We start from the raw sequence: 13,044 nt of genomic DNA, 5'->3' as shown, positions 1-13,044 counted from the left end.
CAATTTCTCATGTTGTCACCGCCACGTTTTCAGGTGGCATGCTTATTCTTCCACTTGTTGGTTTTAAAAATGTAGGTGTTGTCTAACAGTGGTGCTCAAAGGGTGGTCCCTGGACCAGCAACAGCTTGAGTAGCACCTGGGCACTTATCAGAAAAGCAAATTCTTGGGTCCATCCCAGACCTGCTGAATCAGAAGTTTGAGGGTTTCAGAAAAGCCCTCAGGTGATGCTGATACAGCTAGAGTTTGACAACCACTGGTCTCATGTCTGCCTGCTGCAGATATCAGGATATAAAAGAGGGACTGGGGACGATGTGTGTTTTTCTGTGTTTAGAGCCCCCGAAGCTGGCTCCACCCATGAACTCCTCATCTACAAGAGCTAAACCAAAGGCTCCCTTTTTTCCTGAACCTGGTGGGAGTTTTTGTCAGCTTAAGACTCCTGACCAATGAGGATGCTATTTACGTTTTCTTCCCTGAATTGGTTTCTTGCAAAATAGACTCACTTGGCACTGGCTGTTCCCTCACTGAAATGCTCTTCTCCCAAAAGAGTCTCAGTTTTGCTGAAGTCTTCCTGAGCTCCCTATTTAAGTGACCTGCCTCTCCCCTCCCACCCCTTAGCTTCCTTTCCTGTTTTATTATATTTTTCCCCATAGCATTCATCACAATTTGACATACTATGCATTTTAATTCTTTTTGTTTTCAAGGTCTATATTCTCTCCATTAGAATGGAAGTTGCGTGAAGACAGGAGCTTTTTATTTGTTTTTCCTGCTGGATCCCCAATTCCTAGACCAGCACTGTTCCATAGGCATGTAATGGGAACCACAAACGTAACAGTAGACTTGTGCAGCTGATGCTTACTGTCTGAGTGTGCTAAGGCCTAGATGGGGCCTAGTTTGTAGTGTCCTTCAGTGCATATTTGGTGAAAGATGGAAGTAGCAACTGAAAATGAAAAATACTCCTTCCTTGGAGGTTATAATGCCCGTAATATGCAGGGTAAGATCTTGGAACATGATCCCCCTGACACCAATGCAAGAATAAAAATTCTGGCTGATGGGGTCAGAAGGATGAGTTTCTGGTTCCGGATCCATCATCTAGCAAGAGAAAGAACAGCTGAGTTGGAGAAAACTCAGAAACTCATCCTAATGTAACACAGCCATAGCGGTTAAGGTCCAGGGTTTTTAAAAAACAAAATGGCACCCCAATTTCTTTACATAAAAATGTCATCATGTATTTTTAATTGGATGAGTTCTCTAAAGGACATGAAAGGGAAGTGGCTGCCTACCAGTGTTGAGTGTCTCAAAATTAAAACTAATTAGCAGAGGAATTAATTGAAAAGAGAGATTTAAAAAAATTCCATTGGTTTCCAAACGACTTTATGAACAAAATTCAGTTTGTGGCTCCAACTTAAATCAATACAAACTGAATATGGTTCTCAAAAGTAGGGTCGCCAGGACTGAAATGATGATCTTCTTTTAGGGCAGCCGGTTAATGGGCCTGAAGTTTTACAAGCATGGCACTTACAAACAGTGTGGTGCCATAAAGAGACAGGAAATGCCAGAGTTGGTGCCACTCGGAAGACTGTCACAGAAATCCACCACCCACATCTGCATTGGCTGACCTTCATATCAATAGCTCTTAACCAAGGAAGAATTATCTTTCACTCCTGCAATTAAGCACTTCAGTGCAAAGCAATCTCCATTTATTTGTGCCAATTTTCCTAAATTGCTGGAGTGTGGCAGAAAAATGCATGAAGTGGACTCAAATAGTCTTTCTGATGTGTTTGCTCGACATTCCCCCTCCCACGCTCCCGACTATCGATGCTCTCATGAATTTACGGTATTGACTTCAGAAGACAGCACTGGGTGGGACATGACATGTGCCAGCCAAGTACTATGGTGTCTAAGCAACATGAGTTAATACAAACCACATCTGATCAGGACAACTGCAGCTCTCTGGGTTTCCCTCTGATGGCTCGCATCCCTTAGGTTTTCCTGAAAGTGCTCCTGCCTTGTTTTCTTCCTCATTTCTTTAGAAATCCACTTCCTCTCCCAACTTCCTTGCAGCCTGATGCTGCTCAATTTCTTGTTTATTTTTCCTGTTACAGGTAATATTTGGGGGCTCTTCCTATATGCCAATCACTGGACTAAGTGCTCTATGTGTTATCTCAGAGCCTTCGTTTCTTGAGAGCCTACTATGTGCAAGGCACCACTGTAAGCACTGGGGATACAGCAGTGAAAAGAATGGACAAAATAATCTCTGTTCTCATGGAGCTTACATGCTAGTGGGAGAGGCAGGAAATACATTCAGTAAATTAGTACCGTATTCAGATTGTCGTGAAGTGGTCAGTACTACGGAGAATGGGGCAGGACAAAGAGATTGGAAGTGTTGCCTGGGGGAGGTGGGTGGATTGAAATTCTAGATGGGCAGCTAGGGGAGGCTTTCTGGGAACATGACAGCTGAGTCAAGACCTGAAGGAAGTGAGGGATTAGCCACGTGGATGACTGAGGGCAGGGTTTCCATGTAGAGGAAGCAACCTGTGCCAAGGTCCTGAGGCAGCAGTATCCTTGTGTGTTTGCAGAACAGCAAGGAGGACCATGCAGCTGGAAAGGAGTGAAGGAAGGGTGTGCAAGACCCGAGGACAGCGGGGGCGGCGGGGGGGTCACGGGAACATGCGGACTTGGTGAGCTGGGAGCCGCTGCAGTGCTCTGAGTCAGGGAGCAGCATGGCCTGACTTAAGATTCCACAACAGTCGTTGTCTGCACCATGAAGAACGTGGCAAAGAGGGTCAAATGCAGGCAGATATCATATTTGATCATTAAAATGACCCCTTGAGGTCATCATTGCTAACTCCCCATTTCACAGGTGAGTGTTGTAAAGGCTAACTTAAAAAAAAGTAAAACCATCATGCTCATGCAGATATAATATGACCAAAAAAAAAAAAAAAGTTAATTTTACTCAGAATGGGTGAACCAAGCAAACGTTAAGAGGCTGAAGAACAAACACATTTGTAGCTCAAGAATGTTGGAATGAACAGTAGATGATGGCAAAGCTGGCATCTTCCACAGTGGACCAGGGAAGACCATGGGACCTCTACAGGACAGAACACAACTTGCATGTCTACAGACACGCAGTATTTTGCATTGCTACTATTGGTTGTTTACAACTTATATGAGATCAGAATCAGATAAACTGGAGAGGTGTCTTCTAGACAGTACATAAATTTGGGATGAAATGCACATTTTTCTCCTTAGAGGAACAAAATAATCTGAGGCTTAGAGAGGTTAAGAACCATGCTTAGGTCACTGAGGAAGGGTTACAGCTGGGGTCTGAACCCAGCTTTTTCTGACTCTCAAGCTGGCGCCCTCCACCTCTCATATTGACCAAGTAGACACCCAGTGGTTCAGGGAAAGTAGAGCCCTGCTGAAATATTTTCAGAGATTTGGAGGGTAGTAAAACTTGGTCATTTAAAGCAAACCTTTTCTAAAGAACTAACTGCATAGCTTAATATCCAAATAAACAAATATTTCCTGAAGGTCTGCTCTGTGCAAAGCACAGAAATAGGCCATGGGGGACTCAAAGATAAATAAGAAATAGCTTCCAATGAGCCAGCAATTTAATGATGCAAAAAGCAACTCTGGCACAATGGAGATACTCAGAATGCCCTGAATGTATTCATCTAGCACACTGATGGAAGACCCTTCACCCTTTTCCTCACGTCCATGTTGTTTCCAGCTACATATTCAGTAACAAGAGGTGTAAAACATCCAGATATGTAAATGTGTCCACGGTTCTGCAGAATTCCACAGAAAACTACAGCTAGGGAAATTCACGGTGACATATGCTGGGATTGCTGCTTGAAGCAGCAGAATAGGGAAGACAGGTATCTTGTGAATATTTGCAACCCAAATTGAGAGGTGCTTTGTTAACCATGGTAAAAATTTAAGGGCCTACAGATAACTCATGGGAAGGAGGAACGACTGTATTTTTAGAGAAAACCTATTGCTGCTTGTGATGGTTAATTTTATGTGTCAATTGACTGGGCCATGGTGGGGGTCCAGATATTGGCCAAACATTTTCTGAGTGCTACTGTGGGGGTGTTTTTGGATGAGTTTAAGTTAGCACTTAAACTGATGGACTCTGTAAGGCAGATTGCCCATCCCAATGTGGGTGGGCCCCACCTAATCAGTTGAAGGCCTGAAGAGTGCAAAAGCCTGACTTTCTCTGAATAAGAGGAAATTCCTCCTGCCCACCTGCCTTGCCTTTTGACTTGAACTGAAACATCGGCTCTCCCTGGATCTTGAGTCTGCCAGCCTTTGGGCTGGAACTACACCATTGGCTTTCTTGAGTCTCCAGCTTGCTGACTCACCCTGCAGATCTTGGGGCTTGTCAGCTCCATAATCATGTGAGCCATCTCCTTACAATAAATCTCTACCTATACATATCCACATTCTACTAGTTCTGTTTCTCTGGAGAACACTGACTAATACACAGCTCCACCCACTCTAATTTCCCTCCCCTCCTGTGCCTAATATATAGTAGATACTTAATTCATATTTATGCAATACTTAATTTGCTGAGGGTCTAAAGTAGTTCAAGCATTTATTTTTTTGGCTGACTTTTTCTTCTCCTGCCCATTCAAAGAAGCAGAACAGGAGCATCTCCTGAGGGATGATAGTATTCGGTAGCTTTGAATGTCTGTGTTTATGGGTTTTTTTTTTTTTTTTCCTCTCCATATTACTTCTTTTCTTATTTCATAAAGAATCCAATCTCTCTCTTTTTACCCCTGATCGTGCTCATCTATGAATTCTGATAAAGATGAGAGCTTTGTTGATTTTTCTTTATCAGTTTCTGGGCAGTGGAATTGTAACATCTTTACCACATTGGTCATAACAACTGATTCAATTACCTGCCCAATTGGGGAGTGCTGCTTTCCATCATGGGTTGCATATGTGGGTCTCTCCTGAAATAATGCATCCTTCAGGATGCTTTTAACAATAAGTAACAGAAACTTTCACTGAAAGTGTGCTAAATAGGAAGGACATTTGTCATCTCACCTCTCTATCAAGGATTCTAAAGATGAGATGAATCCAGGGTTGGCTCATTTGCTCAACACCACCAATAAAAGATCCAGGTGCTTTCTATGCTACCATATTTGACATGATGGATTCCATTTGGGGCCACATATTGGCTAAAGAGGTTCCTGCCTTTGCCTGCAGACACAATGGCATATAGCAAGAAGAGCAACATTTCCTCCCATCAGCTCTTTTTATTTCTGAGGACACCTTTCCCAGAAGTCCCCTAGCAGGCTTCCTTTTATATATTATTGGCCAGAAGAGGGTCAATGTCATTCCTAAAACAATCCCTGGGCAGGAGGATAGAGAAACCTCCTTGATTAGCTCAGAAAGATTGAGCTTCTCTCTTTGGAGAACTGGAAGGGGTCCAAGCTCACCAGAACCATATGGTTGCTCTATGGAATGTGGATATAATCACCTGCTAGGATCAAAGAAAAGGGGGAGATGACCATTAGGTAGACAATCAAGAGTGACAACCACAAGTAGTATTAGAACAAATTTCTCAGATAGAGGAGGCCATTCCTTTCTTATAAATAGCTGCTTGCCGGAGAGGTAGAAAAGGAATAAGGGAGAGAATTTTAGGAATTTCAAGATCTGTGCATGCATCTAGACTCAGCTTTAAATCTTGACAACATATAAAACTGACTGAGGGAAAACAGTATTTGTAAAACAGGATCCTAAATATATTTTCCTCCCTAAAGACTGAACTATTAAACTATTGCCGAGTCAAAAAAAAAAACCATCCACATTCTTTTCCACTAGGGATGCTTCCAATACCATTTTCTTCCTCCCCACCCCCAGACAGTCTACTTACTCTGGACAGAGACCAAGAGAAAGAATGTGGCATCTGCCTGCACCATATTTATTCTTTCCAAAATTACACATCAAACACTTGTGCTAGACTCAAATAATAGGAGTTAACATTTATTAGGCACTTACTCCATGCTAAGTGCTTGGTATGTGTCATCTCATTTAATTGTCTAACAACCTGTGAAGTTGCTAACTGTGGTGGATGTTTGTTGTTTTGCCCACTTGGCATCTCTTCTCACCTCATTCTGATAATGCCACCAAATTTTTGACTTGGATAAGTCTTCCTACCCTGTCCAGACAAGCAACAAAAGAAAAATCAGATAAATCAGACTTCATCAAAATTACAAACTTCTGTGCATCAAAGGACACTATATAGAAAGTGAAAAAACAACCTACAGAATGAGAGACAGTATTCACAAATTATATATCTAATAAGGGTCTAGTATCCAGGTTATACAAAATATTTATCATTCAACAAAATGACAAACAAGCAAATTGAGAAAAAATAGGGAAGGGCTTGAGTAGATGCTTCTCCAAAGAAGATATACAAATGACCAACAAATCTCCAAAGAAGATATACAAATGACCAACAAACACATAAAAGATGTTGGACATTATTAGTCGTTATTAGGGAACTGAAAATCAAAACCACAATGAGATACCACTTCATAGTTACTAGCATGCCTAAAATGAAAACAGACAATAACAAGTGTTGACAAGGATGTAGAGAAATTGGAAGCCTCATACACTGCTGATCAGAATGCAAGATGGTGCAGCTGCTGTGGAAAAGAGTTTTATGGGTCCTCAAAAAGTTATCCAGAGGACCTTCAAGATGGTGGAGGAGTAAGACATGGAGATCACCCTCCTCCCCACAATACATCAAAAATACATCTACATGTGGAACAACTCCTACAGAATACCTACTGAATGCTGGCAGAAGACCTCAGATTTCTCAAAAGTCAAGAAACTCTCCACATACCTGGGTAGGGCAAAAGAAAAAAGGAAAAACAGAGACAAAAGAATAGAGATGGGATCTGCACCTCTGGGAGGGAGCTGTGAAGGAGGAAACGTTTCCACACACTAGGAAGCCCCTTCACTGGTGGAGACAGGCGGTGGGCAGGGGGCAAAGCTTCAGAGCCACAGAGGAGAGTACAGCAACAGGGGTGCAGAGGGCAAAGCAGAGAGATTCCCGCGCAGAGGATTGGTGTCAACCAGCACTCACCAGTCTGAGAAGATTGTCTTCTCACTCGTGGGGGTGGGTGGGGGCTGGGAGCTGAGGCTAGGGCTTCAGAGGTCAGATCCCAGAGAGAGGACTGGGGTTGGCTGAGTGAACACAGCCTGAGAGGGGCTGGTGTGCCACAGCTAGCTGGGAGGGAATCCGGGAAAAAGTCTGGAACTGCCTAAGAGTCAAGAGACCATTGTTTCAGGGTGCACAAGGAGAGGGGATTCAGAGCACTATCTAAACAAGCTCCAGAGATGGGCGCAAGCCGTGGCTATCAATGCAGACACAAGAGATGGGCATGAGACACTAAGGCTGCTACTGCAGCCCCCAAGAATCCTGTGTGCAAGCACAGGTCGCTATCCACACCTCCCCTCCCTGGAGCCTGTGCAGCCCACCACTGACAGGGTCCCGTGATCCAGGGACAACTTCCCTGGGAGAACACACGGCGCACCTCAAGCTGTTGCAAAGTCATGCTGGCCTCTGCCTCTGCAGGCTCACCCCGCATTCCGTACCCCTCCCTCCCCACAGCCTGAGCGAGCCAGAGCCCCTGAATCAGCCGCTCCTTTAACCCTGTCCTGTCTGGGCAAAGAATAGATGCCAGAGGGTGACCTACATGCAGAGGCAGGGTGAAACACAAAGCTGAACCCCAGGAGCTGTGCGAACAAAGAAGAGAAAGGGAAATTTCTCCATGAGCCTCAGGAACAGCGGATTAAAAGTCCACAATCAACTTGATGTACCCTGCATCAGTGGAATACCTGAATAGACAATGAATCATCCCAAAACTGGGGTGGTGGACTTTGGGAGCAACTGTAGACTTGGGCTGTGCTTTCTGCATCTAATTTGTTTCTAATTTTATGTTTATCTTAGTTTAGTATTTAGAGTTTATTACCATTGATAGATTTGTTTATTGATTTGGTTGCTCTCTTCCTTTATATAGATATATATATATTTTTTTTCTTTTTCTTTTTTGGTGAGCCTGTATGTGTATGCTTCTTTCTGTGATTTTGTCTGTATAGGTTTGCTTTTACCATTTGTCCTAGGGTTCTGTCTTTTTTTTTTTTTTCAGTATAGTTTTTAGCGTTTGTTATCATTGGTGGATTTGTTTATCGGTTTGGTTGCTCTCATCTATTTTTTTAATTACTTTTTTATTTTAGTATTTTTTAAATTTTTTATTTTAATAAATTTATTTTATTATTCTTTTCTTTCTTTCATTTTTTTCTTTCTCCCTTTTCCTCTGAGCCATGTGGCTGACAGGGTCTTGGTGCTCCAGCCAGGTGTCAGGCCTGAGCCTCTGAGGTGGGAAAGCCGAGTTCAGGACATTGTTCCACCAGAGACCTCACAGCCCCTTGTAATATCAATTGGCAAGAGGTCTCCCAGATATCTCCGTCTCAACGTTAAGACCCAGCTCCACTCAACGACTAGCAAGCTCCAGTGTTGGACACCCTATGCCAAAAAACTAGCAAGACAGGAACACAACCCCACCCATTAGCAGAGAGGCTGCCTAAAATCATAATAAGTTCACGGACACCACAAAACACACCACCGGACGTGGTCCTGCCCACCAGAAAGACAAGATCCAGCCTCATCCACCAGAACACAGGGACCAGTCCCCACCACCAGGAAGCTTACACAACCCACTGAACCAACCTTACCCATTGGGGGCAGACACCAAAGAGAATGGGAACTACGAACCTGCAGCCTGTGAAAAGGAGACCCCAAACACAGTAACTTAAGCAAAATGAGAAGACAGAGAAATACACAGCACATGAAGGAGCAAGGTGAAAGCCCACCAGACCAAACAAATGAAGAGGAAATAGGCAGTCTACCTGAAAAAGAATTCAGAATAATGATAGTAAAGATGATCCAAAATTTTGGAAATAGAATGGAGAAAATACAAGAAACGTTTAACAAGGACCCAGAAGAACTAAAGAGCAAACAAACAATGATGAACAACACAATAAATGAAATTAAAAATTCTCTAGAAGGGATCAACAGCAGAATAACCGAGGCAGAAAAACGGATAAATGGCCTGGAAGATAAAATAGTGGAAATAACTGCCACAGAGAAGAATAAAGAAAAAAGAATGAAAAGAATTGAAGACAGTCTCAGAGACCTCTGGGATAACATTAAAAGCACCAACATTCAAATTATAGGGGTCCCAGAAGAAGAAGAGAAAAAGAAAGGGACTGAGAAAATATTTGAAGAGATTATAGTTGAAAACTACCCTAATATGGAAAAGGAAATAGTCAATCAAGTCCAGGAAGTGCAGAGAGTTCCATACAGGATAAATCCAAGGAGAAACACGCCAAGACACATATTAACCAAACTATCAAAAATTAAATACACAGAAAAAAAATTAAAAGCAGCAAGGGAAAAGCAACGAAAAACATACAAAGGACTCCCTATAAGGTTAACAGCTGATCTTTCAGCAGAAACTGTGTAAGCCAGAAGGGAGTTGGCAAGACATACTTAAAGTGATGAAAGGGCAAAACCTACAACCAAGATTACTCTACCCAGCAAGGATCTCATTCAGATTTGACAGAGAAATTAAAACCTTTACAGACAAGCAGAAGCTAAGAGAATTCAGCACCACAAAACTAGCTTTACAACAAATGCTAAAGGAACTTCTCTAGGCAGGAAACACAAGACAAGGAAAAGACCTACAAAAACAAACCCCAAACAATTAAGCAAATGGCAATAGGAACATACATACAGATAATTACCTTAAATGTAAATGGAGTAAATGCTCCAACCAGAAGACACAGACTGGCTGAATGGATAAAAAAAACAAGATCCCTATATATGTTGTCTACAAGAGACCCACTTCAGACCTAGGGACACATACAGATTAAAAGTGAGGGGATGGAAAAAGATATTCCATGCAAATCAAAAGAAAGCTGGAGTAGCAATTCTCATATCAGACAAAATAGACTTTAAAATAAAGACTATTACAAGAGACAAAGAAGGACACTACATAATGATCAAGGGATCAATCTAAGAAGAAGATATAACAATTGTAAATATTTATGTAGCCAACATAGGAGCACGTCAATACATAAGGCAAATGCTAACAGCCATAAAAGGGGAAATCGACAGTAACACAATCATAGTAGGGGACTTTAACACCTCACTTTCACCAATGGACAGATCATCCAAAATGAAAATAAATAAGGAAACACAAGCTTTAAATGATACATTAAACAAGATGGACTTAATTGATATTTATAGGACATTCCATCCAAAACAACAGAATACACATTCTTCTCAAGTGCTCATGGAACATTGTCCAGGATAGATCATATCTTGGGTCACAAATCTAGCCTTGGTAAATTTAAGAAAAGTGAAATCGTAGCAAGTATCTTTTCTGACCACAATGCTATGAGACTAGATATCAATTACAGGAAAAATACTGTAAAAAATACAAACACACGAAGGCTAAACAATACACTGCAAAATAACCAAGAGATCATTGAAGAAATCAAAGAGGAAATAAAAAAATACCTAGAAACAAATGACAATGAAAACACGACAACCCAAAACCTATGGGATGCAGCACAAGCAGCTCTAAGAGGGAAGTTTATATCAATACAATCCTACCTCAAGTAACAAGAAACATCTCAAATAAACAACCAAACCTTACACCTAAAGCAATTAGAGAAAGAAGAACACAGAAACCCCAAAGTTAGCAGAAGGAAAGAAATCACAAAGATCATATCACATATAAATGAAAAAGAAATGAGGAAATGATAGCAAACATCAATAAAACTAAAAGCTGGTTCTTTGAGAAGATAAACAAAATTGATAAACCATTACCCAGACTCATCAAGAAAAAAAGGGAAAAGAGTCAAATCAACAGAATTAGAAATGAAAATGAAGTAAAAACTGACACTGCAGAAATACAAAAGATCTTGAGAGAATAATACAAGCAACTGTATGCCAATAGAATGGAAAACCTGGAAAAAATGGACAAATTCTTAGAAAAGCACAACCTTCCAAGACTGAACCAGGAAGAAATAGAAAATATAAGCAGACCAATCACAAGCAGTGAAATTGAAACTGTGATTAAAAATCTTCCAAGAAACAAAAGCCCAGGACCAGATGGCTTCACAGTCAAATTCTATCAACTTTTATTTAGAGAAGAGATAACACCTATCCTTCTCAAACTTGTCCAAAATATAGTAGAGGGAGGAACACTCCCAAACTCATTCTACAAGGCCACCATCACCCTCATACCAAAACCATAGACATCACAAAAAAAGAAAACTACAGGCCAATATCACTGATGAACATAGATGAAAAAATCCTCAACAAAATACTAGCAAAGAGAATCCAATAGCACATTAAAAGGATCATACACCACGATCAAGTGGGGTTTATCCCAGGAATGCAAGGATTGTTCAATATACGCAAATCAATGTGATACACCATATTAATAAGCTGAAGGATAAAAACCCTATGATCATCTCAGTAGATGCAGAAAAAGCTTTTGACAAGATTCAACATCCATTTATGATAAAAACTCTCCAGAAAGTAGGCATAGAGGGAACTTACCTCAGCATAATAAAGGCCATATATGACAAACCCACAGCCAACAACGTTCTCAATGGTGAAAAACTGAAACCATTTCCACTAAGATCAGGAACAAGACAAGGTTGCCCACTCTCACCACTATTATTCAACATAGTTTTGGAAGTTTTAGTTATAACAATCAGAGAAGAAAAGGAAATAAAAGCAATCCAAATCGGAAAAGAAGAAGTAAAGCTGTCACTGTTTGCAGATGACATGATACTATACATAGAGAATCCTAAAGACACTACCAGAAAACTATTAGAGCTAATCAATGAATTTGGTAAAGTAGCAGGATACAAAATTAATGCACCGAAATCTCTTCCATTCCTATACACTAATGATGAAAGAGAAATTAAGGAAACACTCCCATTTACCACTGCAACAAAAAGAATAAAATACCTAGGAATAAACCTACCTAAGGAGACAAAAGACCTGTATGCAGAAAATTATAAGACACTGATGAAAGAAATTAAAGATGAAACAAACAGATGGAGAAATATACAATGTTCTTGGATTGGAAGAATCAACATTGTGAAAATGACTCTACTACCCAAAGCAATCTACAGATTCAATGCAAACCCTATCAAACTACCAATGGCATTTTTCACAGAACTAGAACAAAAAAATTCACAATTTGTGTGGAAACACAAAAGACCCCAAAGAGCCAAAGCAATCTTGAGAAAGAAAAACGGACCTGGAGGAATCAGGCTCCCTAATTTCAGACTGTACTGCAAAGCTACAGTAATCAAGACAGTGTGGTACTGGCACAAAAACAGAAATATAGATCAGTGGAACAGGATAGAAAGCCCAGAGATAAACCCACACACCTATGGTCAAATAATCTATAACAAAGGAGGCAAGGATATACAATGGAGAAAAGACAGTCTCTTCATTAAGTGGTGCTGGGAAAACTGGACAGCTACATGTAAAAGAATGCAATTAGAACACTCCCTAACACCAAACACAAAAATAAACTCAAAATGGATTAAAGACCTAAATGTAAGGCCAGACACTATCAAACTCTTAGAGGAAAACATAGGCAGAACACTGTATGACATAAATCACCCCAAGATCCTTTTTGACCCACCTCCTAGAGAAATGGAAATAAAAAGAAAAATAAATAAATGGGATCTAATGAAACTTGAAAGCTTTTGCATAGCAAAGGAAACCATAAACAAGATGAAAAGTCAACCCTCAGAGTGGGAGGAAATATTTGCAAATGAAGCAGCTGACAAAGGATTAACCTCCAAAATATACAAATAGCTCATGCAGCTCAATATCAAAAAAAACAAACAAACCAATCCAAAACCGGGCAGAAGATCTAAACAGACATTTCTCCATAGAAGATATACAGATTGCCAACAAACACATGA

Source organism: Balaenoptera ricei, chromosome 1 (genome assembly GCF_028023285.1).
Source record: "Balaenoptera ricei isolate mBalRic1 chromosome 1, mBalRic1.hap2, whole genome shotgun sequence".
Lineage (NCBI taxonomy): Eukaryota > Metazoa > Chordata > Mammalia > Artiodactyla > Balaenopteridae > Balaenoptera > Balaenoptera ricei.
Note: the sequence above shows the minus strand (reverse complement) of the source record.